Source organism: Pongo abelii, chromosome 5, assembly GCF_028885655.2.
Source record: "Pongo abelii isolate AG06213 chromosome 5, NHGRI_mPonAbe1-v2.0_pri, whole genome shotgun sequence".
Classification (NCBI taxonomy): domain Eukaryota; kingdom Metazoa; phylum Chordata; class Mammalia; order Primates; family Hominidae; genus Pongo; species Pongo abelii.
Window position 1 is genome coordinate 104332949 of NC_071990.2, and position 22793 is coordinate 104355741.

The following is a 22793-nucleotide window of genomic DNA, read 5'->3' on the forward strand; positions in this document are numbered from 1 at the left end:
AGTTCTAATCTATGTTAAAAAAAATGCACTTACTACTAATAAATATAAAATGGTTCTTTCTTTGAAAATCACATTATTGATTTATCAAATATCTTTTTTCTGGGTCTTCAAATAAAAAAATAATGTGTATTTGTTTTTAAATAAACTCCTTGCCCATAGTAGAAAAACATAGGTTAAGTGCAAAAATTTAGGTCAACCTGAAAGTGGCAATTCAGTGTGTTCTATTTCCCCAATAAATTGTTTCCTAAAAATGTGCAACACATGTAATTACTTTCACTTATTTTTTTGTATTTTTATCAGCTGTTTCTCTTTGCTAGAATGGTGCTTATGAAGAAATAAGATACATCAATCATAAAAGGTGTTACTATTTCTACATAAAAAATCATCATCACCACTAAATAGTGACTAGTAATGGTGAGGCGCTAACCCAACAGTCTTCTTTCAGGTCAAGCATTGCTAGCTCATATGGTGATCTTTAGCTAAGAGAATTTCATTCATTGCTACAGAGAACATTTTTAAATGTTTTAATGAAAATGAATGGTATATTTTATTTGTAAACATTTATTATTTTCCTGTTTAAAAAAGTAATATTTAGAAAAAACAAAGTTTTCATGAAGATAGCTGAAATAATTTCCATTGCTAATTACATAAGGTAGCATACTCTATTTAAATGTAAAGTCAGACTAATATGTGAAAGCGGCAAACAAGTATAAATATTAAAACAATCTGGAACTTAATATGAGCAATTTGACTCAGCATTTTTTAATCTCCCATCTAATAAATAAAATTGTTTATTTAAAGATAAATACATCCAATGTTCACCTAAATGGCACTTTTTATCTGCAATATACATCAAAATTTTGAATGTTTATACCCTTACAAAACATCCTTTTAACTCCTAATATAGGGTTATCAGTGCTAAAAGCCTGTGAAACAAATTACCACTATCTTAATTTTAAATGACATATCTTTAAAAAAAAATTAAGAAAGAGCATAGGAAATAAAGACTACGTAAGTTACTCTAAAAGGGAACACATGATTTTTAAACTGAAATATTTTAGTTCTACATTCTTTGCATTTCCAAATATGTTTTATAATCAGTTTATCAATTTCTGCAACAAAAACAGAAAATATGTCTTGGTAAAATTTTACATGACTGACATTATATGGTTTTGCACTTCATAAAAGCATGAGTTTTATTTTCTTTATAAAATTACATATTTTTCCCAAGAAAAATATTGTATAAGAAAGCTATAAATTTGAGAAAACATATCCAATAAACAGATATTGTTTTTTATTTAATCGCAATCTCAGTATATAATATTAAGTGAAATTAATTGTAATTCTTTAAAAATCAAATAGGAATCTTTTATCTAAATGAAAACAGATGTTGTCTGAAAGTATATATTTAAAATACATTCATAATTTCAGCCAGGAATAATGAAGTAAAATTGCAACACTGGAAATTGATTATTAACTACTTAGGTTCCTTCTTGGAAATTTCCGTAGTACATAAAATTCCGAGGTCTTTATTCAGGACTTAGTATTAAACTTTCTGCAAGGGAACTATTTTATTTAGGTCTTGATGCTTCTGATATTCCTTATCACTGGATTCTGGTATGTATTCTGTCTTTTCGTTAACAACCTTAATTTATTTTTAAAGAACATATTGTTGAATAATAAACATCATAGAAGTGCATGGAATTTTAGAGAATAATAACATACGTAAAAGAAAAAACAATAGCAAGTATAAAATGAAACTGTATTGGTGAATGAGACAGAATGATTATGAAATACAAATTGGGTAAACTTGATGCTAAACAAATAATAAATAGTAATAAAGAAATAAAGTTTCTTAGTGCCATAGGCTGAGTAGAATGAGAATGAGAAAACAGTGATTGGCTAGGTGATTCACTGTGATCATTGAGATCTATTTATCCAGAATGTTTTAAAAAGGATATTAGATAGAAGAGTATGACCCTAAAGTGACTTTGTCATAAAAAAGCATTTAAGTACTAAGTTTAGCTTGCTGTATTATAATATTAATCTTAGTGCTTGGTTTCAACATTTAAAAATATATTATTATTTAAAAGGGTAAATGAACTATCATGCAGAATGGACTTCATTTGTTCATTTGTTCTATGTTTCAATGCCATTCTGAAACATTTTTAATTAAGAACATGAAATGACTCATTAACATTCAGCTCTAAAAATAAGTGACTGATTACAATATGTTGAAAAAAGCAAGTTACTTCATGCATTGCCATCAAACATTTCTCAAAATGGACTCAAGGAATTCTGTTTCAAAACACTTGGGGAGGTAAAAGCTTCACATTAAAAGAAAAAGAACTCTAAGCAGTGCCATACGTAGGGGGTCACAGATACACACAAAAGATAAAACTATGCATTGCTCTCAATCTATTCAGTTAATGGTTATAAAGAGCCTGATTTCACCCCTGTAGCAAAAACTCTAGTTTTTATGTGCTCAATACACGCAAAGTATTAAATCACTTTTATTTATTCATATAATAAATCATGAGTGAAGCTATTAATTCAATTCTCATTTTATAACTAAAGCAACAAATGTAGAGGAACTATTAATAGACTCTCAGAATTACACAGGAAGTTAACAGTAGATCCAGATAGATAATAAAAATACTATGTACCTATTCTTGCCTTAGCTATATGAAAAAAATAATAGTTCATGACCTCTAAAAATTACGATTTCAATCTACTTGTTTTGGACACTTTTAATGGTGTCAGCCATGTTCCTGTTCCCCTAATAACACTCTCATATCCTTATCGTGGGAATATTAATTGTTAGAAGCTTTTCAGAAATAAATAAAGCAGATTACATAGAAATATGTATGCTAAATGATACATTTCTTACAGAAAACTGTTGTAAGCATGAGGCAATCTAGCAGGATTTCTTCTAGAGTGGCAGAGGGAGGACATTCCTCAAAAAAAAAAATAAGAAAAATGCTAGCAAAAAGTGTTAAAATTGATGTTTTCAGGATTGTAAAAACTAACCAAAGGCTTCCAACAACCTAAGAGTGTTTATTGTAGAAAAATGGCTGAATTTGGAGCAGCATGGTTTGTGTCCATTAAACTTGGCCTATTCCCATTACCTTCTCTACAACTCTATGGTAGCTTCAAAATCCAGAAGCTTGACTGGTGCAGTGGTTCACACCTGTAATCCCAGCACTTCAGGAGGCTGAGGCAAGAAGATCATGTGGGGTCAGGAGTTCAGGACCAGCCTGGCCAACATGGTGAAACACCATCTCTACTAAAAATACAAAAATTAGCCAGGCATGGTGGTGCACACCTGTAGTCCCAGCTATTAGGGAGGCTGAGGCAGGAGGATCGCTTGAACCTAGGAAGCAGAGGTTGTAGCAAGCCAAGATTGTGCCACTGCACTCCAGCCTGGGCAACAGAGTGTGACTCTTTCTCAAAAAAAAAGAAAAAGAAAAAGAGTAAAGAAAAGAAATCCAGCTGCCTTGCATGCTCTGGAGAAAGCAGACTGGATTTGGGACTTTTCAAAAAATCCTATCCAATAGCATTGTCACTTAGAATCTGTCTCAAAGCTCTATAGAAATGCCCATTCCCAGGTTATTGTTGTTGTCAGACTAAATGAAATCCAGCTCCATGGAAAAAGCCTATCCCCAGAGTATTTGTCAAAAATAATCAATGGCAATATTTTCTTATCACAGCTGTTTTGGCTAAAGCGATGTATTTGCCTTATTTGGGCATCTTGTAATGAGGCATTTCCCTTAATTGGGCATGGTGTGATGAACTGGCTGCCTGTGATTGGCTGAACCCTGCCTGTTTTGATTAGCTGAAGCTCGGCTGTTTTTTGGAGACCTAAATCAGGTTTTGGTTTGCTTATGTATTAAGTTAGTCTGCAGTTTGTTACATAAAAACTCAACGTTATGAAGGCAGCCTCAAGTCAAATTTAATTCTACATGCAACATACATTTTAATAAACAAAAACTCCACAACATTAATAACTAAAATTAAATACAGACAATTTCCATGTTACAATAGTTTGACTTATGATTTTTTTTACTTTACAATTGTACAAAAGTGGTGTGCATTCAGTAGAACAGTACTTCAAGTATCATTCAACCATTCTGTTATTCTGTTTTTCACTTTCATTGTAATCACATTTTCATTTTCAGTATTTGATTATGAAATAAGCTTTGTATTAGAGGATTTTGCCCAATTCTATGCTAATATAAATATTTTGAGCACATTTAAAACAGGATAAGCTAAGCAATGATATTCATTATGTTATGTATTAAATGCATTTTTGAGTTACAATATTTTCAACTTACAATGAGTTTATAAGGTTGTAAGCCTGTTCTTCATAAGTCAAGAAGCATCTGTACACTCAACTAACATATAATGAAAATAATGCAGATGTATCCCAAAATAGAGGCTCAGCCTGGGAAGTTTCTTGACTTCACTCAGGAAACAATTCAAGAGCGAGCCAACAGTGAAAGAGAGTTTATTAGGGCAACAGTGTACAGCAAAATGGCTATTCCACAGACAGGGCAGGGTTATACTATAGGCAGAGTGCTCCAGAGTAGCCCTTGAAAATTACTGACTACCTATATTTATACCCACTCAATTATATACTTAATTAAGAAGTCGGTTATTCATGAACTTTCTGGAAAAGGAATGGGGAGTTCCCTGAACCATGTAAGACAACTTCTGGGTTGTGGCCATGGCATTTGTAAAACATCACGTAGCTAGTGGGAGCATCTTACACAAATGCAAATAAGCAGTGACAGTAACTAGAGGTCACTTTCATCACCATCTTGGTTCTAGCTGGTTTTGCTGGTTTCTTTGCTACATCCTCTCTTGATAAGCAGGGTCATAACTAAGGCTCAGAAAACAAGTTCTGCTGATCTCCTACCTAAAAAATGGATACAGACATAGAATGAGATAGATAGAAGACTGTCTCCAAGAAATAATATCACCTTTTTTGTCCAATATAGAAATAAGCAAGAGACTTATTTAGATATGACAAGATGAAACATCCTAACATCAATCTACAAAGTCAGAAATTCATGTAGTAAGGTATTTATTATGCCCTCATTATGTGCTACAAGATGGAAAAGCAGACTCCAATTAGATGCAGTCTCAATCTGTTAAGACTTGCAATCAGAAGGAATAAATACATAAATCAATAATTCTAATACATTTGATCAATTAGAGTGTTCAATGTAGCACAATAGAGAAAGGAAAAAGTGGTCTATTGTGTTTATGGTATAAGAAAAGTTTTTACAGACAAGGTGGAAACATGAATTCACTGAGAAGAATGAAACTAGAGGAATATTTTAGGCAGTAGAGATAATATGAACTAAGTTATAGAAAAAAGAAAAAAATTATCATGCTCAAGAAACTGAAGGTTATTAGTTTTGCTCACAGTAAAGCAGAAGGCATGGTGTTATTAGGGAAACAGGAACTTGGGAGGGCCAGGCTGACACCATTTAAAAATCAACTCCATCTTAAACTAGCAAGGCAGATTTCTTGCTAATCATGACCCATGGTCCTAAGATGTTTACTGCTAAGAGAGTAGTTTAATAATGTCTGCAAGGACAAACCCCTATGACAACAAAATGTACAGATGATCCAATATTGAATAATAATTTATGTTTTTAAGATGATTATAGTCATACTTTGCTGTACTTAACACACTAAAATGCCAAGAATAACTTTCTTTAAATCAACAAAGTACTAAATGTTGTTATGTTGTCAACCCACCAGCATGTAGACATAATGTAAAGTAGCTTTTACATAGACAAGACCCCTAGATAAGAAGTGTTTAAAAAAAAAAAAGATGGTGGATGCTTCCTTTTGCTTTCTGAGGATGCCCTACTATGTATCTGAGTCGCTTTCAATAAACTAGCTCTTTTCACTGCACTTTGTGACTTGCCTTAGATTCCTTCCTGTGTAAAATCCAAGAATTCTCTCTTGGGATAGGGATCAGAACCCCTTTTTCTGACAACTTCTTCCTGGCAATACCACAAAGGGATTTTAAGATGAGGCCCTAGGCTGGGGAAATTCAGTTTGCAGCAGAAATTGGCCACCTCTGGTAAGTAGAATCTGGGTGAGTGCACTTTGTTGTCTCTTCCCTTCCCTTTCTTGTCCCTTTTTCTCGTTGCAATGCACTTAGCCTTCTGATCCCCAGGAGACACAAGGATACCATGTTCCTTTATATTCTCTGGAGTCTAGGGATTAGAGCTCCCTGCCCAGAGTTGTTGGATCCTTTGGGCTATGTCTGCTAGGGAGCCTGGCCTTGTAGGATCTCCCAGGTTGACCACCACCTTGTTGCACAATATTTTTTGGCCTTTAGAGGTATCAGGTTATCATGTTGCTCTGATGGATAAACTGAGGATCAGAGGGATATTTGCCAGAACCTACTGCTTCTTGATCCCCGTGTCTCCTTTTTTGGCTGCATATTTGCTGTCTGTGCCTCACTAGTGATGCGCATCACCCTGAAATTTATACCTATCATTTTCTTTCTGGTTTTGATGATTTTTATTCTTTGGATTGCTTAATTGGTATCTCTCTGGACAGCATTGGAGGCCAAAAGCCTTCCGGGATCTAGTTTCACTGAGCAAAAACATAATTTTTTCTAATTCAGAAATTATCTAAGGTCAATTAAATTATGGACTTGAAAATGGCTATTTATGAAACAAGGTAGAAAGGAACCAATATGTAGGGGAGAGAGAGATATGAATAAAATGATGAATATAAAGATGTATTTTTTGTAAGGAAAGTTATGAAGAAAAGAGAATAATTTTGTATGAAAAAGGGTCTTATATGGTAAGTTGTTGCATTAAACTAAAATAACTGATAAGAGAGACAAAAGTTTAGAACAAGTCAGAAAGTCCAAGCATGTTGCAGGTAGCCCGTGTAAGTTATGATAAGGCTTGTGAAGGAGACTTTATAAAAGGAATTTGTATGTGATTAAGTTGATTATAATTAAAAGGAAATCATTTATAATAGCTTTTGTAAGATTGGTCTCCTACATAAAACCAGGTTTTTCAAGGTATTGATTTGCTCTCAACAAAATTACAAGAAATTTTACTTTTAATTTTAAAAGGTTTCTCTTTTAAAAACTTTTTAGAATCATATGTCAGAAGTTCAACTTTTTCTGTGTCTCACTGCTTTCAGCGTATTTTCCCCTTGAGAAGACCTAAGATGACAACTCTCTCCTTCAAGTTTTTCATCAGCCCCTGTAATGTTTTCTCCTCTGGTTCTAACTGTTGTTATGGCCTGATGCTGAAATATTTTATCTTGAAGGTCAAACAAAAAAGCAACGTTTTCCTCTAGCATAACTTGATTCTCTACTCTTGGCTTTTCTTGATATATCTAAATTTTCAATGTAATCAGAAAACTCATGCTGTCTTAAGAGTCACGTAATCCCCTGCTATACTCATAACCTTGAAAACACTCTTCCTGTGTCTGATTAAATCAAGCACTTTTTTCACCAAGTTTGACTTCCAGATTATATAAATGGGCTTTCCTTAAGGAGAAGCAGTCACAGTGCAAAATATTTTTTTTGTTTTGCCATTTTGGTAACTGGCTTTAGAAACAAGGTTTTATAATTATTATGCCATCTTAATTAGGTTTTTAGTCGCCAAATTTTAAGATTTAAAAGAGTTAAGGATTTTACATTTATTGCCTTTCAAAGTCATTTTGATTATCACTTCAATAAAATGAGTAAGTATTATTTCACAATGACCTGTGATTCTCTTTTAACCAAATGTTTGGGTCTTTTAACATCTTTAATAAATGTTCCCAAAATCAAAATCCTAAATTAAGTCTCTGACTTATTTTTTGTTGCTGGGACTTTTTGAAGCTATAAAAAATACCCACTGCAATGTTGTAAAATCATTTTACAGCTTCCAGTCAGACCATGAACTCCAGTATTACCACTCCCAGCCTGATAATTACATATACTGAAAAAAATCAGTCAAAGGACTCCCTCCAGCCCCCTTGAAAATGTCTTTATCAGGTGCTATTAACAAATCCTTGTGCTGTTAAGCTACAGGGCTTCAACTCCTGAGTATGTATATCTCATCTAAAGAAGGCATTAACTTCTGTCAGTTTCTAACACCAAATTCAAGTTAAACAAACTTCATCTTCAGATTCAGGCAAAAGCGACAATCAAAATAAACAGCTTTCATGAGACACATGGTCAGGCTTGCATTCAAAAGCATTAAGATTCATTTAATAATGTTGCCTTTATCTGAAATCATATAATTTATGCTATGCCTTGATACTGAATAATTTAAACGTTTAACTCATTTCCTGTCATTCTCAAAACTAGGCAGAGCTTATTAGCTTTTTATTTAAAATATTGTTAATTCCTCATGTTTTAGCTCCAGAATTTGAAACTATTCAATCCCTCCAGACCTAGAGACTATCGCATTGTAAGGGCCAGTTTTGAGGGCTAAAATTAATTCAGACCCTCCAAATCAAGGATTGGCACACAAATACCTCAATAGCTGAACAAAATGGTGGTGTTTTGTATAGCTAATTGCTTTAAGCCAAGATTACCGTAGCTCATTACATAGAATTTATAGATAAGTTAATTTTACAACCTTGCATTTTGGCTTTTGGTTTTTGGTTCTTATGTCACTTAAAAGAGATTTTAAATTAATTACTGCCTGCCTTCCTCTATTTGCATCTGGCCTAGAGCATTTAATTGGCTATAAGTCTTTTGACTCTAAGTCTCTTCACCATAGGGTTCCCACCAAGAGAAATGGTGGACCTGGGGCAGGCAGCACACCACCCTCACATCACTATGGAACAAAATAAAAGCTTGGCAATGTATACTGCCTCTGGCATGTCTTAACTAAAAAGTGGAAATATAAACTAAAATAAATAAAAATAAACTAATTAACCTTAATCACTCCTCCTCCTACAGAATGTACCCAACTCTTGGACAAAGGGAATTAAAAAAAAAAAATTGAGAAACTAGTTGAGGCCATGACAGGAAGCAGGGTTGGATGGGGGGAGGATACACCTCCTATACCTGCCCCCCAACTTGAAAATAAGGCACCATTGATCAGCATTAACATTAAAACAGAAATCATAAGACTTTCAGAACAGACTCTTTATGGCAATAAGATACCAAATTATACACAGGATCTAAGACTATATCAGGCAAGGGTTGAGTCTCCACCCCAACATAAACAAAGTCATATTTCACATGCATGTTTGTTCAATATAGATGTATAAAAACCAACTTCGTAAATATTGATAGTTCTCCTGTTCAATCAGGAGACTTAGTCTTATTAAAAACTTGAAAAGAAGGATCCCCTGTAGATCACAAAAATGGAAGGGCCCCTATCAGATATTGTTAAGCACCCCTATTGCTGTTGAACTTCAGAGAATCACTAGCTGGGTACACCTATTCTAAATTAACCCTGTTTCTTATGAGTCCCAACAGACTCCTGAGAAAGACAAGAAGACCTACACTTGTGAACCCTTAGAAGACCTAAGGCTGTTGTTTTGCAAATAAACAGATAAGTAACATCCAAAGTCTTTTTACTGGTACTCAACATTCTTAACGACTCCCATCTATACAGGTTTTCACCCTCAGTGCATATCCATGACTATGTGGTCATTTATTCAATTAGTCTATAAATAATTTGTCTCTCATTTGGGATCATGAAACCAGTGTATTGATAACGTTTACTTCAGGGGTCAGTGTACAATAGAACAAGCAAAGCCCTCTAATATACAATTGTATAACATCACTCACCCTGGCATTAAGCAAGCAATGGGCCTTATATTGGCTGAGATTGAAGTTGCTATCAGTTTATTGGCTCCATGGGGAAAATTTACCTAGCATAAGGCAACTCTTAAAAACTTTACTTCTTCATTCTACACACTGTCCATAAAACAGGGGACACATTAAAACCTTCCCTTGATTTATTAGCAGATATAGCAACGGATATTAGGTTAACACTTACTTACTGATTGGTTGAACAAAGAGGAGTATACATTATAATCAATTATAGCTGCTGCAATTGTGTAAACACCTCATGTCAAATACAAGAAAATATACAGAAAATACATGAAAAAGCTGCCTGGTGCACAAATGTAACCAAGGCACTGATCCCAACTATATCTGGTCCACAATTGAAAGAGCCTTCCTGAGTCTCCCTCGTTTTTCATCCTTTTTAGTACCTTTGATAGCTAACTTGTTATTACTAATTTTTGGCCCTTGATTGTTTAACTCTTGATAAAGTTTGTGTCTTCCAGATTACAACAATTCCAAACAAAGATGATGGTGGCACAAGGCTTCCAAACCATCCCATCTTCTCACTTAGGAAATAAAGACATCCTGCCTCTAGTCCCCTTATATCAGGAATCCAGAGATTTTTGCTCCTCCAGTACTAGGCAGGGCCTATGCCCATGGGATCATCAGAATATCACACAAATGAGGACCTCCCTTGGTTCCGTAGAGACCAGCTGCAAACACTTCCAAGAGAATCCTGCCCCAAAGATCAACATCAATTGTCAGTAGGAGAAGTTACAGAAGAATGACCAGCATCCTTCATCTCCTCTTAAGAGAAAGAGTTCTCTCGTAAGAGGGGATTATGTTGGGGAAATTGGAGCATAGAAGAGCCAGGGTGATATCCTTTTTTTTCTCTCTCTCTCGTTGCCCAGGCTGGAGTGCAATGGCGCCATCTCGGCTCACCGCAACCTCTGGCTCCCAGGTTCAACCTCTGCCTCAGCCTCCCGAGTAGCTGAGATTACAGGCATGCACCACCATGCCTGGCTAATTTTGTATTTTTGGTAGAGAAAGGGTTTCACCATGTTGGTCAGGCTGGTCTTGAACTCCTGACCTCAGGTGATCTGCCCACCTAGGCCTCCCAAAGTGCTGGGATTACAGGCTTAGGGTGATACCATTTTAAAAGCAACTCCCATGAGTTGATTTTATGCCTCTGGCAAGGCACATTTCTTGCCAGTCATGACCCATGGTCCTAGGATGTTTACAGCTAAGGAAGCAGGTTAGTAATGCCTGAAAGGACAAACTCCTACAACAACAAAATGTCCAGATGCCCCAATATCACATAAATATATATTCTTTTATGATGATTATAGTCATGCTTTGATGTGCTTATACACTAAAATGCCAGTAATAACTTTCAGTAAAATACAAAATGTTGTCATGCTGTCAGCCCACCAGCATATAGACATAACTTAGCTTTTACATAGATAAGACGTTATGTAAGAAGAGTTTTTAAAAGATGGCATGTGCCTCCCCTTGCTTTCTTAGGATGCCCTATTCTGTATCTGAGTAGCTTTAAATAAACTATCTCTTTTCACTGCACTCTGCAACTTTCCTTGAATTCCTTCCTGTGTGAGATCCAATAATCCTCTCCTGGGGTTTGGATCAGGAGCCCTTTTTCTGGAAACTCTGTAAATGAGGATGAATATACAGAAATATATGGGTAGGAAGGTAGATAGAGACCAAAATATCAGAAACTCTATACTCTATACCAAGAAATTTGGGTACTAGTTTGATTACATATGTGCATTATCTAATTTAGTTCTTAGATACATAAAGCATGGACATTAATATTCCTATTTTATAGATAAGGAAAGTAGAGTTTAGAGAAATAAAATAATTTCTTCATGGTCACTCAGCTGGGAAATTGATGGGCAACAGTTCTGAACACACATTCTTATGATTCCAGAGTTCACACATATTACCACAACTCTATACTTCGCTGAAATCAGAGAGCATACACTACAATAGATCATATTTGAGATTAAGCATTAACAGTTATAGAGCCATATGACAAACATCCTCACTTCTGTTCTAGAATTCTGAGTGATAATTCCATTCAGATTTCTCACTTCTATTTTATTTTAAATTATTTTTAAAATTTTTAATTGAAATATAGAACCTATGCAATTCTTAGTGCTTGGCTATCAGCTTATTAAATCTGAACATTTAGAAATAGTCACATAGAGACTAGCCTAGTAAAACTGATTCTTTGTGACTCATATATGAATATTCACAAAATGCACAAGACTCCACAAGGAGAAGTTAGTAAGTCTTTGGTACAAAGATTAGAAGAAATAATCCTCAAGTTAAGGATCACCAGTGACTCCTTAGAACTAGTGTTATGAAATTTAGATATTTGTTGTATCTGGGAAAGATAAAAACAAAAAAAGAGGGATGCTTGCCTCATGGTGAAAAAAAAAATACAACTTTAAGAAAGGCATGAGACAATGTATGGATTGACTCCTCCTTGTCCTTTATTTTGTTTGAGGGTAATAATAATTTTCCAAGTTCCTGCAAATGAGAAAGGTCTTTGTGTATGCATATAGTATATTATGAAGAATAAAAATCATTGAACTGATGTTCTGGCACCAGTAAAATCCAGAAACATGATGACATGGGCTGTACTGAGTATAACAGTAGTGTGAATAGGAAGAAAGAGATTTCATTGAGATAATTATACAAATATCAAATAAATATGACATTTAAAAATTTCTGCAAAGGCAGACCAAGTGTAAAAGTTACAGGAGGCACAAAAAATAGAAAGTTTATGTGAAATTTATCAATATTTTACTGTCTCTTAACATATGCATTAAAACATATTGACATTTAACTTACTACTTATTAATGTTTATTTAAATTTTAATAAATACACAAATGTCGTTCCTGAAATTTAAAAAGCAAATAATAATCTGGGGAATAGATTAGATACAAATATAGCAAAAAGTTAATTCCTCTAATGACAACATATGTTTTTGATTATCTAAGCAATACTCTCAGGCAGAATTTTATCGGGAAGCAGAATTCAACTCACATAAATAGAGGGACTTTAAGAAAGAAACTTCTTACATAGATGTATGTAGGGTAAAAGAATTAATTTTTACCCTACATACATCCTTTGAGGTATACAACCTTCAAGGCACCCAAAGTCTAGCAATAATGGAAAATGGTATTACCATAGACCAAGGGAAGAGAATGTATGGACATATGCTTTCTTTTTCTTATGGGTAAATTCCTATGAGTAAATGGTTGAGTCACATGGCAGATGTATATTTAACTTTTGAATAATTGACACTTTTTACCAAACGGACTGCACCATTTTTCATTCTCACTAGCAATACATGAGAGTTGTATTTCTCCTACTATTTCCCAAATTTGGTATGGTCAGTGGTCGGTATTGCTAATTGGAGAAATTCTAAGTACGTAGTATTCAAAGTTGCATTTCCCTAATAATAAAGAATATTGAACACCTTCTCTTGTGCTTTGTGCTTTGTTGCCATTTTTATGTCTTCTTTTCTAAAACTTTGATTCAAATTATTTGTTCATTCTCCTCATAGCTTATTTGTTTTCTACTATTTTCTACTATTGCATTATTAGAATTTTTTGTATATTTTGTATATATGCATTGCAATTATTTCAGTTTGTGGCTTTTCATTTTTTTAAGATTTTCTTTCAAAAGATGGATATACATGTATTTTTAATCTTAAAATAAGCAATATTTTAGGAAAGTCTTACATTTACAGAGAACTGAGAAGTTAGTACAAAATGGTTGCATATACCTCAACCTATTGTTAAACTATCATTAGTATCTTACATAGATATACCTTTGTTAAAATTAATAAAAAATATTAACACATTATTATTAATTAAATATCATTCATATTTCTTTAGTTTTTCACCTAATTTTAGTTGTTGTTCAAGAATTCCATCCAGGATACATTATTACACTGACATGCCATGTCTCCTTGGCTGTGACCATTTCTCAGACTTTCACTGTTTTTGATAACCTTAACAATTTTGAGAACTAATGGTCATGTATTTTGTAGGACTTTTCTCTACTGGCAATTGTCTAATATTTTTCTCATGGTTAAATTGGGGTTATGGGTTTTAGGAGAAAAACTGTGGGGATAAACTTTTCTTTTCATTACATCGTATCAAAACTGCACACTATTAATATGATTTATCACTGTAAATACTGATTTTCATCAGTTGGCTGAGAAACTTTGTCAAGCTTCCCCACTCTAAAGTTATATTTTTTCTTTCTTTTCATACATTATACTTTGAAAGAAAGTTACTACATAGTCCACACTTAAGAAGTAGAGATTTATGCTACACTTTATTGAAGGTAGACTTACTTATATAAATTATTTAGAATTCTTCTGGAAAGGAGACATGTCTCTTTTCTCCCTTTTGTTTGTTAATCCAAATATTTATGTATATGCATATGAATTTATGCCATTTATTTTACACCTTAGGCTATAATCCAATACTATTTCATCAGTTTTGTTCAAATTATTACAGCTATTGATCATTTGAATCATTTTCAGCTGGCACTTGTATCCTGCTGCCACACACCAGTCAATGTAGATTTTGGCCTTTTATTTTTGTTTTTGTTTTATTTTAGCATACTTTTAATCCCTGACACTCAAGTACTCCAAGCTCATCTTTTATAGTCTTAGAATCAACCATTTTTCAGAGAATCCCTGGTTCCATTTATTGGAAAATGGAGTTACACTGGTTCCATGTATTGGAAAATGGATCTGTACACTAAGTGTGCTCATTGCTGGTGGGGTTCCATTGCTTTTAGGCCCTCCGAACTGACAGAGCAGTGAAATATATGTGTATAGTCTTAGAATCAGCCATTTTTCAGAGAGTCTCTGGTTCTATTTTTTGAAAAAATCCCTGGTTCTATTTATTGAAAAATTTACTGGAAAATGGAGTTACAAACCGTGATCTGTACACTAAGTGTGCTCATTGCTAATGAGGTTTCATTGCTTTTAGACCCTCTCATCTGACAGAGCAGTGAAATATACGTGTGTGTACTAACCTATGAATTGAAAACCTATTTGTAAATATTTGTATATAAACCACCTCTATATTAAGGTAAACATGAATTTACACTGACATCTCCAGCCACGTGGGTCATTCTAGCCCCTTCTCCTTGTTTATTGGAGAATTCACATTTTAACAGTAAAAATCTAGGCTCCCATCTTCCGCCATCCATTTACTTGTTGTTTAAATTCAGTACATACATATAGCAATATCAGAATTGGTAACCTGAACCAATTCTGAAAAACAACTTTATCAACTAGAGTACAGTACTTACAATGCAGATCTTTTTGCCTTTAGTCTTATGGATTTTATTCATTTCCAAATTTACTTAGGTTGCCAATTCCCCATCCCCACCCCTAACACTTTAAATGAGGATACATTCATTTCTGGGGTTGGTAGACATCTTAAAAGTTGTTTTTACTTTTATTTTTTCAATTTGCAAAAATTGTGTTTCATTCATTGTGCCGTAAAGTTCTATGGTTTTTGAAAATAAATATTATGCATTCAACATTTCAGTAATACATTGAAAATTTTGCAACCCTAAACATCTCCTGTGCTTTAACAATTAATTCCTTTCTCCAAACTTATGAAAACCACAAATATATTATTGTCAGCATAGGTTTTTTTTTATTTTTCAGAATGTCAGAAATTGGAATCATACCATATATAGTCTTTTCAGATTGGTCTCATTGATTTAACTATATGTAATTCAGGTTCCTCCATGTTTTCATGGCTTGATAATTCATTACTTTTTATTTCTGGCTAACATTCTATTGTATGGATTTACCAAGTTGGTTTATCCATTCACCTACAGAAATAAATTTTGTTTGCTTCTAGTCTTTGGCAATTATGTAGGTTTTTGTGGAGAAATATCTTCATTTCACTTAGGTATATACCTAAGAGTAGTAATGCACTTATATACCTAAGAGGTACATAAGCAGTGATGCTCTTAGGTATAGTAAAAATATGGTTAGCTTTGTAAGAAACTGTCTAAGAAACTTCAAAATTGGTTGTATTATTTGCCATTTTTACCAACGATGAATGATAGACTCATATTCTTACCAGATTTTAATATTGTTAGTTTTGTTTGTTTTGAGACAAAGTTCTGTCACCCAGGCTGTGTTGTTAGATTTTTGGATCTTAGTCATTCTTACAGGTGTATATTTGCATCTCATTATTTTAATTTGTAAGTTCCTAATCGCAAATGGTTTTAGATATCTTCACATGCTTATGTGCCATTTGCGTATCATCTTTGGTAAGGGTAAAATCTTTTGCCATTTTAAATTAGTGCTTTTTCTCTTTTTGTTGTGTTTTACAAGTCTATATACATAGAATACAAATATTTTATTAGATATGTGTTTTGCAAATATTTCCTCCAAGTCTGTGACTTGTCTTTTCATTCTCTTAAGTGTCTTTCATACAGTTTTTAATTTTAATAAGCTTCCACATATCAGTTTTTTATGGATATTGCTTTTTTTGCTGTATAACAAAAATTCTTTTATTAATCAATAATCACCTCGTTTTCTACTATGTTTTCTTCTAAAATTTGTATAGTTTTGCATTTTAAATTCATGTCTATGATTTATTGTGAGTTGATATTTATTAAAAGTGTAAAGTCTGTGTCTAAAACTTTTTGCACAGAGAAATCTAATTTTTCAGTACTATTTGCCAAAAATACCATTTTTCCTCTATTGAATTTACTTTACTCTTTTGTAAAGATCAGTTGGCTATATTTGTGTGGGTCTAATTATAGCCTTTCTTCTGTTCCGTTCATCTATGAGTTTATTATTTCAGCAATATGACACGTTCTTAATTAATGCAGATTTGTAGTAAGTCTTGAAATAGGGTATTATAATTCATCTAACTTTATTTTTGTTCAACATTGTGTTGGATATTCTGAGTCTAGCTTTCCTATGTAAAAATGAAAATCAAATTTGTCAATATCAGAGAAATAGCTTGCTGGGATTTTGATTGGGGTTCTATTGCATTTATAGATGCAGTTGAAAATAATTGACATTTTAATAATGAGTATTCTAATCTGTGAACATGGAATCTCATCACATTTGTTTTTATTATTCTAAAATTTTTCAGCTTTTATTTTAGATACATGGTATACATATGTAGGATCCTTACATGAGTACCTTGGATCCAGGTAGTGAGCAAAGTAGCCAATAGGTAGTTTTTCAACTTATACTCTCCTTCCTCAACCTCCATCTAATAGTCCACAGTGACTGTTGTGCTCATGTTTATGTCCATGTATGCTCAGTATTTAGCTCCCACTTATAAATGAGAACATGTGGTATTTGATTTTCTGTTCCTGCATTAATTTCCTTAGGATTATGGCCTCCAGCTGCGTCCATGTTGCTGCAAAGGAATTGACATCATTCTTTTTTTTAATGGCTGTGTACTATTTATTCCATGATGTATAGGTACCAAATTGTCTTTATCCAGTCCACCATTGATGGGTACCTAGGTTGAGTCCATGTCTTTGATATTGTGAATAGGGTTGTAATAAACATACAAGTGTATCCATCTTATTGGTAGAATGATCTATATTCCTTTGAGTAGACACCCAGTAATATTGCTGGATCGAATGGTAGTTTTTAAGTGATTTGAGAAATATCCACACTGCTTATCACAGGGGCTGAACTAATTTATGATACATTTCCAGCACAGGGAATAATCGCTCCCTTTTCTCCACAGCCTCACCAGCATCTGGCTTTTTGTGGGTTTTTTTTTTTGACTTTTTAATTATACCTATTATGAATGGTGTGAGATAGTTTTTGATTTGTGTTTTTAATTTGTATTTCTGTGATGATTAATGATGCTGAGCAGTTTTCATATGTTTATTGGCCACTTGAATGTCTTCTTTTGAGAAGTGTCTGTTCATGTCCTTTGCCCACTTTCTAATGAGGTTATTTGGTTTTTCCCTGCTGATTTGCTTAAATTCTTTATAGATTTTTGAATATTAGACCTGATATGGTTTGGCTGTGTCCCCACTCAAATCTTGTCTTGAAGTTTAGTTCCCATAATCCCCACATGTCATAAAATGGATTCTTTGAGAGGTAATTGAATCACGGGGGTGAGTTTTCTCTTGCTATGCTCATGATAGTGAATACGTCTCAGTAGATCTGATGGTTTTATGGATTTACAAAGGGCAGTTCTCCTGAACATGATCTCTTGCCTGCTGCCAGGTAAGACTTGCCTTTGCTCTTCCTTCACCTTCCACCATAATTGTGAGGCCTCCCCAGTGAGGTGGAACTGTAAATCCATTAAAACTCTTTTTTTTTAATAAATTACTCAGTCTCAGGTATTTCTTCATAGCAGTATGAAAATGGACTAATACAGTAAATTGGTACCAATAGAGTGGGTTATGGCTGTAAAGATACTTGAAAATGTAAAAGTGACTTTGGAACTGGGTAACAGGCAGAGGTTGCAACGTTTGGGGGGCTCAGAAGAAGGCAGGAAAACATGGGAAAGTTTGGAACTCTCTAGAGACTTGCTGAACGGCCTTGACCAAAATGCTGATAGTCATATGGACAATGAAGTCCAGATTGATGTGGTCTCAGATGGAGATGGGAACTTGTTCGGAAGTAGAGTAAAGGTCACTCTTGCTATGCAGAGACTAGTGGCATTTTGCCCCTGTCCCAGAGATCTGTGGAACTTTGAACTTGAGAGAAATGATTTAGGGTATCTTGCAGAAGAAATTTATATGCAGCAAAGCATTCAAGAGGTGACTTGCGTGCTGTTAAAAGCATTCAGTTTTACAAGGGAAGCAGAGCATGTACCTGAAACAGCTGCAGACACTCAATGCTAGCCCATGAAAGCAGCGGAGAGGGAGGGTTTACCCTGCAACACCACAGGGGTGGAGCTGCCCAAGACCATGGGAGCCCATCTCTTGCATCAGCGTGACCTAGATGTGAGACATGGAGTTTAAGGAGATCATATTGGAGCTTTAAGATTTGGCCTTGCTGGATTTCAGACTTAACATGGGGCCCGTAGCCCTTTCATTTTGGCTAATTTCTCCCATTGGGACTGGGTGTATTTACCCAATGCCTGTACCCACATTGTATCTAGGAGGTAACTAACTTGCTTTTGATTTTACAGGCTCATAGCAGAAGGGGCTTGCCTTGTCTCAGATGACACTTTAGACTGTGGACTTTTGAATTAATAGTGAAATGAGTTAAGACTTTGAGGGGCTGTTGGGAAGGCACGATTTGTTTTGAAATTTGAGGGCATGAAATTTGGGAGGGGCCAGGGGTGGAATGATAGGATTTGACTCTGTCCCCACCCAAATACCATCTTGAATTTTAGCTCTCATAATCCCCACATGTTATGGGATGGACCCAGTGGGAGGTAATTGAATTATGGCAGCGAGTTTTCCTGTGCTGTTCTCAGGAAGCTAACAAGTCTCATGAGATCTGATGGTTTTATAAAAGGCAGTTCCCTTGCACATGTTCTCTTGCCTGCTGCCATGTAAGACTTGCCTTTGCTCCTCCTTTGCCTTCTGCCATATATGTGAGGCCTCCTCAGCATGTGGAACTGTGAGTCCATGTAACCTCTTTTTCTTTATAAATTACCCAGTCTTGAGTATTTCTTCATAGCAGTATGAAAATAGACTAATCCAGACCCTTGTCACATGCATAGTTCGTGAATATTTTCTCCCATTCTGTAGGTTGTCTGTTTACTCTATTGATGCTTTCTTTTGCTGAGCAGAAGCTCTTTAATTAGGTTCTGCTTGCTTTTGCTGTAATTGCTTTTGGGAACTTAGCCATAAATTATTTGCCAATGCTGATGTCAAGAAGGATATTTCCTAGGTTTTCTTCTAGGATTTTTATAGTTTGAGATCTTATATATAAATTCTTAAATCATCTGGGTAAATTTTTTATATGGCCAAAGATAAGGATCTAGTTGTATTGTTCTTCATATGGCTATCCAGTTATCCCAACAGCATTTATTGAATGGTATCCTTTCCCCATTGCTTGTTTTTTTATTTTATTTTATTTTATTTCTTTAATCAGCATTGTATTATTCCCACAAATAGTTAGATTTACATATAGATTTTTTGTATTTTTGCTGTGAGAAATATTATGATGTTTTAAATTTTAAACTTCAATTGTTCATTGCTTGTATACAGAAAAGCAATTGACTTTTGTATATTAACATTGTAAATTGTGCAGCCTTGCTATAATTACTTATTCTGAAAACTCTTTTGATGATTCTTTGAAAGTTTATACATTGACAACTATGTCATCTGTCAAAAATTACAGTGCTATTTCTTTCTTTCCATTTTATTTGCATTTTTTCTTTTATAGCCCTAGTTAGGATGTCTGGTATTATGTAGAAAGGACTGGCATGAGGTGACATCTTTGCCTTGTTCCTGATCTTAGGGAAAAAATCAACTAATTTCTCACTGTTAAGTATGATGTTAGTTATTGGGCTTTGTAGGCATTTATTATCAAATTTAGTCTTCTATTCCTAGTTGTCTGAGAATTTTTATTGTGAACAGATGTTGGATGTTTTAAAATTGTGTTTGCATCTATTGATATGGTGATAATTTTTCTTATTTACCCTGTTAATATGATGGGTTATATTATTTAAATTTTTAATGTTAAATCAGCCTTGCATAACTATTATTAATACCACTTGGTCATTGCATATAATTTTTTACATACACTGATGGATTTGATTTGATCATATTTTGTTATCAATTTTTGCATCTATGTTTATAACATATATTGATTTCTTTTAATGTCTTTATCTTGGTTCGAGGATAACACTGAATTCATAGAATGACTTAGAAAATGTTCTTCTGCTTCTATTTTCTGAAAGAGAATATAGGGGATTGGAATTTTTTTCTAATTAAATATTTGACATAATTTACCAAAGAAGCCATATAGAACTGGTACTTTATTTTTTTTAATGTTATCGATTATTGACTCAATTTCATTAAAAGACATAGGTCTAATCTTTTTGCCGTTTCTCTTTATGTGAGTTTTGAAGCTTGTGTATTTTTTTTAAATTATCTTTCTTCTAAGTTATCAAATTTGTGGATAGTGAGTTGGTTATAGTGTTCTTTTATTTTATTTATTGGCTATGATAGGAATAGTTATAACTACTCTTTAATTTTTGACATTAGTACCTTGTGTTTTCTTTTTCTTTTATCCCTAGTTAGCTTGGCTAGAGGTTTGTCAATTGCATTGTTCTTTTCAAAGAACCAGCTTTAGGTTTCATTAAATTTTGTTTTTTCTATTTTCATTACCATTGATTTCTCCTCTGATTTATACTATTTATTCTACTTTATTTATGCTTAAATTCTTCTTATTTTTTAGTCTCCTAAAGTGTAAGTTTAAACTACTCATTTTAAACACACCTTCTTTTCAAATATATGCAATTGTTGATATAAATTTATAAGTTCTGCTTTCACTGCAAAGCAAAAACATAGAGAATTTGTCACTAACATTTCTAACTGGAGACTGTTGATGTGGGAGTAGAAGTGGGAAAAAAATCTATACAGTCTTCTGATAACATCTCAGTCTCTTAGTGGGTCTGACACCTTTGAGTTTGATTCTCACAGTATTTATAAGATTTTTTCTGCCCCTCTCTCACAGTTAAGACAGGAAAGATGGAGGAGGTTACACCCGGGTAATTGCCCAATTGCCCTTCTGTCTGTGTAACACAGGGTTCTGGAAAAGTCTTTTTGACTAGACAGTAGGCGTTTGTTACAGAGAACGTATTTTGTATATTTTGAAATGGTTTCTTTTCCTTTCTCTATGCCAAAGACACAAAGTGTAATTTCTTGGTTTTTCACCTTTGAGGACCTGGTAGGATTCCTACAGGTAAAAGCCAAGATAGCTCATAGTCCTCTTCTTATGACTATGACCTAAGTAGTTTCTCACTCTCAACCTACTCTACCCTTAGCTTTTAGCAGTGTGTAAAATTGCTCTTTAAGTGTTTCTTCCAGTTTATAGTTCCAATGGCTTCTTACCTAGTTAAACTAGCCTTGGTTATTTTTCCTCCGTATTTGCCTGCCTCTTCAGATTTCAGGATACTGTTTTGTCTTTTAACCTCAGTTTTCTAATGGTTCCAAAAACAGTTGTTAATATTTAACGTATTCAGCTTTTTTCCTTGTTGTAAGGATGGAAGTGATTACTTCCAAACTCTTTGCATGTTGGAACTTAAACCAGAAGTTAACAGTAGATATTTTAATTCTGATGTACTCCAATTTGTAATGTTTTGGTTTTATTGATTATACTTCTAGTGTCCTTCTTAACATATCTTTGCCTAAACCAAGGTCACAGAGATCTTCTATGATTTTATAAGCATTATAGTTTTATATTTAACATTTAGGCCTGTGTTCCTTTTTAATCTAATTCTCTATAAAGTTATTAGGCTTCCTTAAAATTTTAATCTGGAAATTATTCATGTTATTCCACTGAATTATATTAGTTAAAATAAGTCACAAGCCCTGTCCAGCTTTATGGAGAAAGTGCTACACATGTGTTAGAATGTAGGAGGCTATGGTTCATCAGGGACCATTAATACAACAAACAACCAGAATCTGACCTCTTGCCTTGAATGATTTATATCCTTCACACATGCAAAATATGTTTATCTTTCCAGATGACCAAAAGTCTCATCTCATGATTTATGCCATTATCCTGGAACTTGAGATGGAGGATATCATTACCTAACTCAGTTCCAGAGTGGATAAGGGTCCTCTGGATCAGCTTTTCTCAATCTGAACAGGGTGGAATGGGGAGAGCATGAGGGAGAAAACCTGTGCCCAACACAGCCAACACACAAGAGTGAGAGAGGGAGAAGTTAACTTCAAAAGACATGGCCATCAGAAAAATAAACAATGGGAGGCATTTCATAGTCAAAGTTTATAGACATTTAAAATCCAGCCAATCACAGGTCC

The 22793-nt window shown here is 34.1% G+C and overlaps 1 long non-coding RNA gene across 2 annotated transcripts in view; it reads right to left on the bottom strand.

Moving 5' to 3' along the window:
* Positions 1-22793, bottom strand: part of LOC129060006 (uncharacterized) — a 287201-nt gene that overhangs the window by 14784 nt on the left and 249624 nt on the right. The gene's annotated exons all lie outside the window — the stretch shown is intronic.